This window comes from Apis dorsata, unplaced genomic scaffold, assembly GCF_000469605.1.
Source record: "Apis dorsata unplaced genomic scaffold, Apis dorsata 1.3 scaffold_83, whole genome shotgun sequence".
Classification (NCBI taxonomy): domain Eukaryota; kingdom Metazoa; phylum Arthropoda; class Insecta; order Hymenoptera; family Apidae; genus Apis; species Apis dorsata.
The window spans coordinates 789406-803968 of record NW_006263381.1 but is presented as its reverse complement, the minus strand read 5'-3'; the positions used below and the strand labels follow the sequence as shown (position 1 = coordinate 803968).

The window sequence follows — 14563 nt, the reverse complement described above, 5'->3', positions numbered from 1 at the left end:
TTCGATATTGTTATCGAAATGAGATATTTTTAATTTCCTGTAATTATCCTCGATTCATTTCGAGCCGAATCATTACCGAATATGTACGATTCGATGATTCAAAATCTAGTGACCCCTAGAATCGCTCCGATAAATTCATCGCAATTGTCATAAATCTATTATAACTTTTAAATTCCCAAATTCACTTCGACAAGGGTATTAAAAATACTCTTGAATACGATCTTATTGTAATTTTCAACGATAAATATATATATTTCGAAGTCAACTAAAATTCATTCAGTGACGAAAATCGTGTGAACGTGTGCACGAGCGAAAATTTGAGAACGGCGAACGTGCATATCATTCGTCAAGAACGGCGTTCGCCGAAAACCACTTGGAAATAACGATCGACTATTAGAAAGAGGAGGGAGGGGAGGGGAGGACATACCGATTGGCAGGTCTCGTATCGGTGCAAGAGGCTTCGAAACTATTTCCGGTGTCGTCGAAATCAGAAACTAGGATAAGGCGATCATCGACCATAGCTAAGAGAGGGAGAAGAAGGAGGAGAGAAAGAGGGACGTCGAGTCCGGATCACCGAGTGATTAATTATTGCTCGGTCCGTAATTACGGGTCGGGTGGTTGCGTCGAATAACAACGAATCTCCGTTCCTTTAATACACCATCTTGTAATTCTCGATCAATATGCGACTCACGAGCGAATTTTTGCTGATAGAATAGAGTTGGATCGATCCATCTTACGAAATACAATTTTTGTATCCCCGTGTGAAGGGAAAATAAAAGACAAAACGATAGAAGGTAATTGGACAAAATTATTATTTTTTTTCAGCTTGTATACAGATTTAATTTCTTTTAGAGAACAATACTGCTTTTTTATTGTAATTTTATTATTTCATTGAAAATATATATACATTATAACCATATATAAATATAATTGTGATTCCAATCCTTAAGTGATAAATCCAAAATATCCGCGTGGCAGATGTAGCAAAAAAGTAGCAATCAACTTGGAAAGCGCTTCGAATTTGACAAACTGTACCAATAAACTGGACCTTGAGAATTGGAAATAGTAAAGAAACAGATGTTAAGGAAAAAATGCTTATTAAAAAAATAAGTTATGATAATTGAAACAAGATATCCTCGACAATCCTATCCTATAAATTATCTGATAAATATGGATGATAATTTAACAAAATAATGATAAAAACTAAAAATTGTAAAATGAAAAAATGTAAGAAGATATATCGACCGCTCAAACATTGAAAGAAATTGCCAACGTTAAATTGCCGAAGTTAAGAATATTATTATTACTTATTTTTCCAAAATATAATAAATAAACAACGATAGAAATGCATATATTATATATAAAATAAAATTAAAATTAATCCACGAATATGGATGGCTATGACGTGATTATATATTAAGACGTCGATGCAAAAGAATAATTCGATTTGAATAAATTTTCTTTTACAAGATTTTACAAGATTTCAATCATTAAGAAAGAAGCAAAATGTTATACGACTGAAAATTCACGGTTTCTGACGACGAAATTGTAGAACGGAGAGAGGAGGGGAAAAAATCCTTTGAGAAAGATTGACACGAAGGAATAAAACATTTTCATCTTCTCTGAACCCATCTCGAGCGATCTTTTAAAGAAAACCAGTGAGTAATGAGTTTACGAGTAAGGAAGCGCTCCAAACAAAGAGCTATCATTTTCCTAATGTACAACGTTTATCATACCACTGAAAATTACTTATTTCCAGGACAATTTCGTGTTTCCTTTAACCGGCTCAAGGACACGGACACTGGTCTCCTCATCCACCTCCATCCGTTTATCATACCACTGAAAACGTTCGTTTCTCGTCAAATGAAAATTTCCATTCAATCGTATCAAAACAATCTCAATGTAAAAATTATCATCGAACGAGAATGATGCAAAGAAAAATATACATCCATTTATCATAAAACTAACGAAATTTTAAATTTCTATTTATCGAAATATTTATCGAAATATCGAATTCCTTTGGTTTTAGAAATTTTAGAAAATTTTCATCTAAAAGAAAACAATAAAAAGGAACGAAATATAATCGATTATATACACGATAAATTGGACACGATTGAAATTCATCTCCTCGTCGTTTAAAGAAAGAAAGAAAGAAAAAAAAAATAGAAGAAATATTAGAAATAATCGGAACGAAAGGTGAAAACTGTCTTTCATCGTTTGCCCGAAACGCGCGAAAACGTCGTGTATCTGGCCAATGTCAATGAACGTGGGCATCGATCGAATTGGGCATGCGCACAAGCGCTCATCCGGCGCGCACGGTTCGTTCCATAGAAATGCCGCGCCACTTTTCTTCCTTTCGCAACGGTGCCCGGATCGATCAGCTGGGCACACGTTTTCGTTCGATATTAAAGTAAAAGTAAAAAAAAAAGGAAAGATCGGTAGATAGATTTCTTTTTCGTTTCCCTCGCGTTTTATATTTTCGAATTATACACGGGCCGAGGAATATGTAACACGAAATTACACGCTCGAAAATACGACGCTTTATAAATAAATCGACTCCTCCTCTTCCTTGATATATGGATTTTTATTTAACATAAAGGTCGGAGGTAAGTTGTTTTCGAGTGTTTGCAATTTTATCTTGGCTGATGAATATTTATTATTCTTTATGAATAGTTTTTATATTTGCTACGTTGGTTAATTAAATTAAGAATAATCGGTCTCTCCTTTCTTCCGGATAAATTTATCGAAAAAAGCGTTCGAATCGAAATCTAAAATCGTTTAATTTTTCTTTTTTTTTTTTTTAATTAAAATTATTCGAAAAAAAAAAAGAAAACTCTTCGCTTACAGAATCTTTTAACTTGGACAGAGACTCGAAGCGAAGCGATAATATTTTATTTTACCGGACAATCAAATCTGATTCGATGTGTTATCGAGATGTCCCTGAAGAAGTTGAAAAGAAAAAAAAAGGAGAATATTTTTAGCTGAAAAATTTTGATATAATTCTCGTCGACATGCCGTGACAACTAGTCGGAAAAACACACGTAACAAATGATCGTAAGGTAAGGTGGTAATCGGTAAGATCGGCGGACACCGCAATTTTTCTTTCGTAACCAAGGACGTGAATCGACCACGTGGGACGCCACGACGATGGAAACGATCAACGTGAAAATTGTATCGTTGGTTGGAAACGTGCGGTGCCGAGAGAGTATCGGGTATCGAAAAAAGAAGAAGAAGAAGAAGAAGAAGAAAAAGAAGAAAAAGAGAAAGAAAAAAATTAGGAGAGGATTCCACGTGGACGTGGAAGCTTGCTCGCTTGCTTGCCTCGTGATTCCACCTGGTCTAAAACAGGGGCTTTTGTTTCGTTTACGAAAGTGAAACGTGACCCGGTGAACGGAATTAACGAACTTGCGCTCCTTTTACTCCTACCGAGACACGAGCTTCGTTTTTAATTAATCTTCGAGCTTTCGTTCCAAGCGGAGGGTGAAATTGGCAGGGGATGAAACGAACGTTCTTGCAATTAAATCCACGCGGAGGAAAATGAGCGTGGTGGGAAAAATTGTTAGAAAATATGAAGAGCATTTAGTTCTTTTTTATACGCGTGTGTGCAACACGTGCGTATTAATCAAACAGGGGATGCTTTAATTTTAAATGGATAGATAAGCGAAAGAAAAGACGAAAATTTGTTTCGATGGAAGATTATTTTTAAATTAGATATTTCTTTGTTCGAAGCTAATTACTAGGATTAAAAAAATTTTTCCATCAAACTGTACGAACGAAATTCTTTTTGAATTTTCCAAAATTTTAAAACTTTCAACGACTTCTGATTTCAGTTTCGAATATTGTTATTACGATCCATCGATAATTTAAATTGTTTTTCGCATTTTTCAAACTTTTATCCTTAATCTTAGGAAATGATGGATGAAAACGCATCGCGTAACGCACTGGCTTTGTCTCCCTGGAGACAAGATGATATGACGTTGCAAACTTCGTCTTTAAAGACCCAAACGAGAACACTAATCTCTCCTCGAGGAATTTCGTTAATCTCTTTTAAAATTTTAAAATTTCCAAACACATTATAAAAATATTTAAAACTAATTAATACAAATATCGAACAATTTAAAGAAGAAAATTATTATTGTATGATGCTAAGGAATTATGAAATCGTATGAAACCGTTTTATGTACAAAATAATGTCTGTCATTAATGATAAAATTAGATCAATTTAATTACACTTTTTTAGAAAGTAATTTGACATATTTTTTTATTGCTCCTTGTTCCAACAAATTTTTCCTTGAACGCAGCTCGTTGTATCTTTTGGAATTGTGAGTCAAGTTGGTATACGCTCGAATAGAGCGTAGAAAAGAGGGAGGAAGGAAAGAAAAAAATTGTACGGAGAAGAGATGATGTTTTCTTCACCTCGTGACCCCGTTTAGAAACATACGAATCTCGGCTTTTCGATTCGGAGCACGCGATAATTTTCATAAAATAATTTTTATTAATTAAAAACACGAGGGAGAGAGAGGAGACTTTCTTCTTTTCATTCGAAACTTTCGAAAATCGAAAAATTTTTCTTCCAAATCAATTCGAAATTTCGAAATTTGAATTTTTAATTTTCAAATCGAGTCGACCATTCGATTTGGAATTAAGTAGAAAAGTCAGAATAATTGTTTTATATTTAAAAATATTTAAAAAGTGAATTATTAATAAATTATTATTCTATTATCTCTGTAATGAGAAGAATTTCTAATTCACTTCGTTTCGATCTTCGTGCGTTTACTTTTCAAAGAAGAAGACGTAAAGGGACGAAGGTTGTTCGAAAAGTAATTTCGTTTTTTCACGCGAGCGTCGCTAGTTTATCCACAGCCAACTTCACTCTAAACCGTTCTGTTACTTATATATTTCGAGAGTTGGCATTTCGTGGTTTATTTATAAGAAAAATATATTCAATTCTGTTCACGATTGTGTTCTTCGTGCATGATAACAAAGATGCAAGATTGAAAGGAGCATTTTCGGCATATTTTACTTTTTTATTACCGAAAAGGTAAGAATGTTGTTCAAGCAAAAAAAAAGTTACGCTATGAAGAAGTTGTATCAACTTGGTAGGCCAGTGTCAAAACAGGTTTTCAAAATTAAAGATGCGCCACGTTCTGGAAGATCGATCGATAAAGATAAAATAAGTATCGATCGAAGCAAACCAACGAATAACAATTCGAGAAATTGAGATTGAATTTTAAATTTGTTGATTCGACTGTTCACGTTTTCATTGTCATGAAAAAAACAAACTTATTTTCCGAATAATCCAATAAAATAATACTCTCAGGATACCTCATAAGTTTCTTTCGTACCACGTTATGGATTTTAACTGACTATTTTTATGTAAACATGCAGACTTGTTTATTAGCCCCAGAAATCTTGCTCTATCATTTTTTCCTTAAAAAATTCTCTTCATGATAAACCATAAACAAAATAAAAACACAACTCGAGGAAATACTTTGCGAACAAGTCTCCCAACAATTTTGGAAAGAGAGAATAACGAAGCTTCTTAAGAAATGAAAGAAAGTGATAGAACAAAATCAATAAATCAATCTTAAACAACAAATATCGTATGAAACAAAAGAAAGAAATTTATAAGACACCATAACATACAAGCTACTTGTAAAAAACGTACGATATTTTTATTATCCCTCCGCCATTGTTCGTCTCGAAAGAATACGTTCGATTATCTTTTCTCGCCATCCACCTCCACCCATTTTTATTTCATTTCGCCGATTCCCCGTCGCGCCCAGATCTCTTCGAAGGCCAGCGCATCGTGGAAAGCAGATTTTGGCCTAACGATCCCCTTTGAGCAATTAAAGCCCCCATTTACACGGCGACCGCTCGAGGACAAGCGAGACGAGACAACGAGGGGGCCGGAGACGAAAAGCTTATCCACGAGCCCGATTAATTAATTATCCCGTTGCTCCCGGTGTGATTCGCCGCTCGGCTTGGATATCCCTTGTTGCGTCCCCTGGACGTCATACCGCGGACCCCCACGGATTCCCACGATTCCTCCTCTGCACGGACACCACCCCCTTTTTAATCGAGAGACTTCGTCGACCGATCATCCCTCTCGATTCCAAATATTCGTTCGTAAGTCGATTCTTTTATCGTCTCGAATCGGTTTTTCTCCTCTTTTTAAGACGATTGTCATTGGTTTGTGCTATTGTGTTGTATTTTACGCATTAGAGAATTTTATCACGTTCGATGCACGTGTATTTGTGATCAAGGATTGTTTTTGTTGATGAATAAATGTTGAAAATTGGCGAGGATTCTTTTTTTTAATCGAGTAAATAATGCAATTATGGACAAGAATTTAACTTTAGAGAGTAATTGTTAAGATTATTTTTCATTTGTGGAAGTATATATTTGGAAGAAAGTAATTATTTGAGAATATTATTTCGAGATATATTCTGTTAGAGTAGGTAAGAGTCTAATCTAGATTCGAACTTTTGAAGAAGAGTTTAATTTTTTCGAATGTAAGAAGTCTTTGGAGTTTTTTTATTTTGAAATTCGTAGAATTATTTTTAATATAGCATCGAGAATAACTGTTCTTAGAGAAGTAGAAAAGTAACTCTTGAAATTAAAATTATTTTTCATTAGTGGACACTGAATTTATCTTTCGAAAGTAAGATTCTTTTATTCTGAAATGTATTCTGTTTTCTAACTTTTGAAGAAGAATTTAATTCTCGAAAGCAAGAAGTCTCCAACTTTGAAATGTAGGATTATTTTTCGTCAAATCGAGAGTAATTATTAAAGCAGCAAAAGAACAATCCTCCAAGATTACTTTTCATTAGTGGATCTATCTTTCGAAAATAATCCTTTTTTATTCCAAAATTTTATTTGCACTCTTAAGATTACTTTTCGAAACAGTAACATAAGACTCTAGATTCTAACTTTTGAAGAAAAATCTAATTCGAAAGCAAGAAGTCTTCAACTTTGAAATGTAGGATTATTTTTCGTCAAATCGAGAATAATTATTATTAAAGCAAGAAATAATTTTCGAGAGCAATTCTTCAATATTACTTTTCATTGGACACTGAATCTATCTTTCGAAAATAATCCTTTTTTACTCCAAAATTTTATTCGCACCCTTAAAATCACTTTTCGAGACAATAACATAAGACTCTAACTTTTGAAGAAGAATCTAACTTTCGAAAGCAAGAAGTCTCCAGAGTTTTTACTTCGAAACGTATTCGCAGGGTTATTTTTCAAACATCGAGAGTAACCATTCTAGAGCAGTAAAGAAATAATTTTCCAGAGAAATATATTCGCACCCTTAAGATTATTTTTCGTTACTATTGAGAGTAATATAAGATTCTAACAACTCTTGATATATATTGAAATATATTCGCATCCTTAAGATTACTTTTCATTAATTAATACTGAATCTATCTTTCGCAAGAATAACTCTTTTATTCTGAAATTATTATATTGAGAATGAGATTCTACTCTAGATTCAAACTTTTGAGGAAGAATCCAAAACTCTCGACAATTTTTATCTCAAAATATATTCGCTCTCGTTATTTTTCAAACATCGAGAGTAACTATTCTAGAGCAGTAAAGAAATAATTTTCCAGAGAAATATATTCGCACCCTTAAGATTATTTTTCATTAATGAATACTGAATCTATCTTTCGCAAGAATAACTCTTTTATTCTGAAATTATTATATTGAGAATGAGATTCTACTCTAGATTCAAACTTTTGAGGAAGAATCCAAAACTCTCGACAATTTTTATCTCAAAATATATTCGCTCTCGTTATTTTTCAAACATCGAGAGTAACTATTCTAGAGCAGTAAAGAAATAATTTTCCAGAGAAATATATTCGCACCCTTAAGATTATTTTTCGTTACTATTGAGAGTAATATAAGATTCTAGCAATTCTCGAAATGTATTCGAACAACTTTGAAATGTATCCTTAAGATTATTTTTCATTAATGAATACTGAATCTATCTTTCGCAAGAATAACTCTTTTATTCTGAAATTATTATATTGAGAATGAGATTCTACTCTAGATTCAAACTTTTGAGGAAGAATCCAAAACTCTCGACAATTTTTACCTCAAAATATATTCGCTCTCGTTATTTTTCAAACATCGAGAGTAACTATCCGGCAAAGAAATAATTTTCGAGAGCAACTCTCGACAGTTTTATTGTCAAACGGATTCACGCATCGTGGAACGAAATAATCTGATGCGAATTCATCTTTTTTAGAGCTTCGTTCTAATATAAAGAACGTTAAAAAGGTTCACAGAAAAACGTTGCGTTTATAGAAAATTCTAAACACACTCATTCGAGGCACTTGCACGATCAAATAATTGCCTTTGACAAAGAAAGATAAGGAAATTTCACACTTGCATAACTTGAATATTTTCAAATTTCCGATTTTCGCTTTGTTGAAAGCATTCGATAATAAACAAAAATGTAATTATACCTAAAATCACTCTCTATTTATGTAGAAATTATTCTCCTTATCACTCCTTATTTCATGTCAACATATATTATTCTGAATGCATCACATACGTATTCGAAAAACGAAGATCATTAGTAGAAGCCCTTAATGGATAAATGACGAAAATCGGGCCGTATCCAGCCAAGAATACGTTCACAACCTATTCGTACAAATAGCTATCGACCCGATTAACGCGACCTGATTAGACGTTAGTTGTTTGAATCGATCGATCGTGATTCACGAATCACGCGCAATGTTTATCCGTGGTAACGTTGGCGGACCGTTTACACCATCGATCAAAAGTAAATTGCAATCCCTGCCTCGTCTCGTTAATAAAATCGAGCGGATAAATGAAAAAAAGAAAAAAAAAAAAATAGTTGGTCGAAGTTTTGGAGGGATTTGTAAAATTGCTTGCCGTATTCGTGGCGTTAGATCTCGAATTTTTCGATCAGAAGAAGAAGAAGAAGAAGAAGAAGAGGAAGATTCGAAATATGATTTCAAATTTCGCGTCGAAAGTGGGGAAATTTATTCTGCAATGCTATTAATGTTAATTTAGGCGATAAAATTGAAAGTAAGTTTATATTGAAGATCGTTGGCGAAGATTACGCTTATGGAGGCTCCAATTATATCGAAAGTTTCTTCATGGAATTCGCGTTGTTGGGTTTCTCGTCGATTTACAAACCGTGATACGATTTTCTTTCCCTGCTCCGTTTATGATTTGGAATGAAATTGAAGAGTAACAGAAATAATCCTTTCAATCGCGAAGCAGGTTTGATCCTCGTGCGTAAATGTTTGATCTAAAAATTTTTTGAAACTCGAATTATTTGATCACAGGGATTGGAAAAGATGTAAGGACAAGCTGATCATTTTTCGAGGGAAACACGAAGCACGTGGAAATTATGCGATAATTTTCGAAGAAAAATTTCTCTATCCTAAATGAATTAATTAATCCCAAAGAAGATAGCATTAATCTACACGAGCATTTCTCCTATCTAAAGTAAAATGATAAAATAATGACACCTAATTAACACCATAACAAAATTTCATTAAATCTAAAAAAGAAAAAATCGACGAGTAAATCTCCCGCTTTAAATCGAGATCCGAAGCATCCAATTAAAAATATCCTTGATAACAAAATCGCTGAAAAAAAAGATTATAAAAAGATTGTAATAATTTCTTGTTCCCGAGAAAATCAAGACTATATCAAAATCGATCGAAATTGCAATTATTATTGTATGAGAAAAAAAAAAAGTCACGTTTTAAAGATCGAAAGTACGAAATTTTCGTCGTAAATCAAGGATTAGATTATAAGAAACATCGATGTTATTAAGAACTATAAATCGGGAAACGTATATGAGTATCGTTCGCGTAAACGTTGGGATAAGTGGGATAACGAAAGGAAAAAAAAAAAGGAAGAAGAAAAATGGAAGCCTCGACGTGGCACGTACGTTTAATCGATTATATACACCGTGGTGTAATTACGAAATACATTTCTGCCGTTCACGATACGTGACTTGTTTCAATAAAGATGGAAAAAGAGAGAGGGGCTGATAATAAGAATTTTAAGAAAATCGAGAAATCGATGTTTGAGAAAAATGTACACAGGATATTAATTCGTTCGTGGGAAAGATTATCTTTGGAGAGGGATAGATTCCAGAAGAGAAATAAAAATTTCGATCGAGGCTTATTTATCGTGGATGGAAATGGAGCGAGACCGCTCTTCTGTCCTTGTTACACCGATGTATCCTCTTCTCTGTTTCTCCTCTCGCTTCCTCTAACGAGCGATAAATTGCTCGTAATTTAATACGACCACATTTTCGTATACCAATTTTTTGTTTACGTTTCTAGAATCGACCCTCCAAAGGTGTTCCAACGAATGTATTAACATTTATATTTGTTTTTGAGAGTGCAAAATATTAATGTCTTGCTATCTTCGACGCGAAAATCGAATCCAAGACTTATTTATTAAAAAAAATAGATACAATTGGTAACTGGTTATTTTCTTGATTTATTTCTCGATTAGAATTCGTTTGAGATAAGAAATATCGAGAGTGAATGAGATGGAGAAGAAATGCGAGAAATTCAGCGTTTATTTTTTGAGTCGTAGATGTATAATTTATACGTCTATACGATTACGAGAAAAGATTATGGAAACATAGATTGGAAAAATTTTTCTTCTCCTCCACTTTGTTTGCGATAAAAGTAGAAAGAGAGAGAGAAAGAGAGAAATGCGTGTGTGTACGTGAAAATGTTTAAGTTTATTTAAAGAAAAATGTTAAAAAATGATTTCTATCTTTAACAATCGTAGAACACGAACACGCCTTTCGTGTCGTGGAAACCTTGAACGAGCAATACAAGTTGTAACATCGAGTTACAGAAAAAGAAAGAATACAATTATGATGTAACGTGGATTAAACGTTTAATTTTAATTCTGCAATTTTTTTCAGATTTCTTAGATAAAAAAATAATAAATAGATTTTTACTATATATTTATCTGGAAAGAGGTCTGAAAACTTTCCATATAATTTTAAGTTAACGAATGTAGACATGTATACTTCGACGTTTAAATTGGTCCAGTTTCAGACTTTCCAACTATGAGAAAGTTGACAATGATGTTTTGGAACAAAGATATTATTATACGAATGCTGTTCAACAACAAACTAGGATTAAATTTTCCGGATATAATTTCGCTATCTAATTTAAAAAGTATTATATCAGATCGGTTTTATTTAACGAAAAACTTGAAATTAAATGATTAATTTAAATAATCTGACTCGAGATCTTTTTCCTCGATAATTTTTATTACGATTATATATAAGATGATAAAAAAAGAAATGATGTTTAAAAATTAACCTACACATTTCGAAAAAAAATTTGCATACGAAATTTAAATTACTATACAAAAAATTATTATTCAAATTTAATAAAGAGAAAGAAAATAAATTCAAAGGTATATTCGAATACCTATAAGCAGCAGAACGTCAAACTTGACTCAGTTTCTTTAATTCGTTCCTCAAAGCGTGGAGAATCGAAGGTAATCGGAACAATCATCTCGCCTTTAATGGGCGCGCGTATTAAAATCTAGGTAACAGAAGCAGTCGATTAATCCGGGTGAATAAATATCACGTATAGGGCAACGCGTTTCCGTTTACGTGTAACATCTTCTTTATATGGTAAAGGTGGAAAAAAAAATCTACATGAAAATGCAAACAATATTTGCATAGTATATCGAGCCACGGGAAACATTGACCCATGTAATCCGATACCCGTATGAAAGAGAAAAGGACCCGACAGGACCCTTCAAGTTAAGTGGACCGCCTGCATTTTAAGATATCGCTGCGTGCGCACATGTTGCAGGTGCGGATGTACCGTCTCCTCAATCGATATCCTTCACTTCCTACGATATCGACGTGACATCGTCGCTATACCTTTTTTTTTTTTTTTTTTTTTTTTTTTTTTTTTTTTTATTTTTTTTGTGTATTTTCGTGTATTTTTGTCTTATTTTTTTTTTTTCTCTTTTTTTTTTTTTTTTTTTTTTTATTTTTTTTGTGTATTTTCGTGTATTTTTGTCTTATTTTTTTTTATTCTCTTTTTTTTTTTTGTTTTTCAATTAAATTAAATGTAACGTGAAAGAGACCTGCGATCTTCGGCTTTTGCATGTATTAACATAACATTGTTTTTGCTGTTTTTTTTTTTTTTTCTTTTCTATGACAATTTTTTTTATTTCATGTTACGACATTATATATGAACGTGTTAAATACGTTCCGTTGTAAAATTGTCATTACGGATTGTTATTCATTTGATTTCTTTTCTTCTTCCTCTTTAATAGAAATAAGCTTCAAGTAACGAAATGTTATTTTCCTAAAACTATAAATGCTTTCCAAGAATCTATAAACTCGAAATTAGAAGTTATCTAGTAAACGATCCATAAAATTTATTGTAGAGATTTGTTCGAAATCGAAAGTTGCGCAAATTGAAAAGAAATATACTACGCAATTATACGTGATTATAAGTGAAGTCATTCTCCTCGGACAACGACCGGAAGTGCAGGTGTCAAAATGATAGATCCTACCGATGAAACGACTCGAACAACGTGAAAATGTGACGGTTATGGTATGTATCTATGGTTATGGTTGCAAAGCACATCTACGATGCCAATGATAGAATATCGCGTTGCCCGTATGCAGACACGTGTTGCAAGAAGATAGGCAACCAGTGGTTCTCAACCTAATTTTTCGAAATTACTTAAACTCTTTGTACAATCCCTTCAATAAAAAGTGAATTATCTATCATTGATCGTTTAAAAAATTTTTGTTCGAATTTTTGTTATCGTGACAATATAAAATAATTTATAATTTTTGAATTATAATTATTTGAAAAAAAGGATTTCGATGATATAAACGAATGATATAATATATAATGAAAAATAAGTATTATTGTTAGCTAAGACAAAGTGAATCAATGAAATGTAAATCGATCAAAATAATCTTATAATTATTTTCACGCAATTACATGCAAGGAATTCATAAGCAATACTAGTTATAAGAAATTTCGATGACACAATTGCTACGCTGTCGCAATTCAAACGATTAAAACATTTTACACTCTGGAAAATTATAATTCACAATTAAATTAATGTTTCGATGTAATTTATCGAGATTTATTTTCGCAAATTTTCACTAGACAAATATTCAGTAGGAATATTTTCTCTTGACGTCGATAAATTCCGGAATTTCTTTCTTTTTTTTTTTTTTCTGAATTTCCTTCGAAAATTTTACAATCTTATGATATAACTTATTGTCACAGACAAAGGAACAGACGTGATATATGGATTGGTCTCAACGGTTACTGCTAGGTATGTACCGTTTAAGTTATTACACGATGTTTGATCATACGTAAAATAATTGCGCGCGATTAGTAGTCGAAAATGTCTAATTTAAAATAGAATATGTAAAATACGAAAGTCGAGAGAGGAAAATCGAGAATACATATATATAATATTTATGAATTGTACGGGTGTGAAACGAAAGCCAGAAGTGCCAAGAATCTCGCGCTCTCCATAACTTTTGCCAGAAGTGCCACAGACATGTCGCCACTTCTCTCACCGAGTTCTCTGTCAGTGTTGCTTGATAGATTATTCGCGTGTTAATTACTTCTCATTCTCACGCGTGAAACGTAATATTTCCATGATTATGGAAAAATATTTTTAATATTTAATACATTATGTTATGTATTGTCATGATTTTTTGATGTTTAATGTTTAATATATGATATTTTTAATTTTTATATGCTATGTAAATTACTCAATAATTGAATTAAACTCTAATTGTAAATTTTTAAATTTTAGTGCATATTGTGGAAGAAGAAAAAAAGAAAGAAAGACGAATTTAATTTATATGTAAAAAATAATTTCAAAGATGGAATACGTTAAGAAAAATATTATTAAACAGAAGTGAATCAAAATGAATTATGACAAATGAAATATAAATTTTACGATTTAGATATTATAAGTTTTAAGAAAGATAGAATTCGAAAAATTTAGAATTATAATATCTCGATTAAATAATCTCAAAAATTTAGAAATAATCTCAACTTAGTTGCAGAGAATTTTCTCTATTCGAGAGCATGGAGAACCCATTTTCTGTGCCAATTCAGTTAGCTGGCCTGCACAATTTAATTTCTCCAGATTTATTCCTCGAGGGATGTTTGAAAACATTTGTAAAGATATACGATTGACATTGAGACATGTGCGTCAACGAAACGTTATAACACGTGCTGAAACGAAAACCGGAAGTTCTGTAAAATGTCGATGTATTTTTTTTTTTAATTCAGCAACTATAAAATTATAATCACTAAAATAATCGTGAAAATTATGAAAAATATTGAAAAATCGATAAAATTGTTAGGATTAGTTTAACCTAATTTTAAATATATAAAGTATTTGCTTGACTATTTGATTTTTAATTAATTATTAAATTTTTTAATTTAACATAAAAAAAATGTAAAAAAAATATAAATTATTATATCATCATAAAAAACTATATAATTCAAAACAGAACATTTGATTAATA

At 32.1% G+C, this 14563-nt stretch overlaps 1 protein-coding gene across 11 annotated transcripts in view; it reads right to left on the bottom strand.

Moving 5' to 3' along the window:
• The window catches only part of LOC102676951 (protein couch potato-like), a 170501-nt gene that overhangs the window by 137162 nt on the left and 18776 nt on the right, over positions 1 to 14563 (bottom strand). The window lies entirely within an intron of this gene.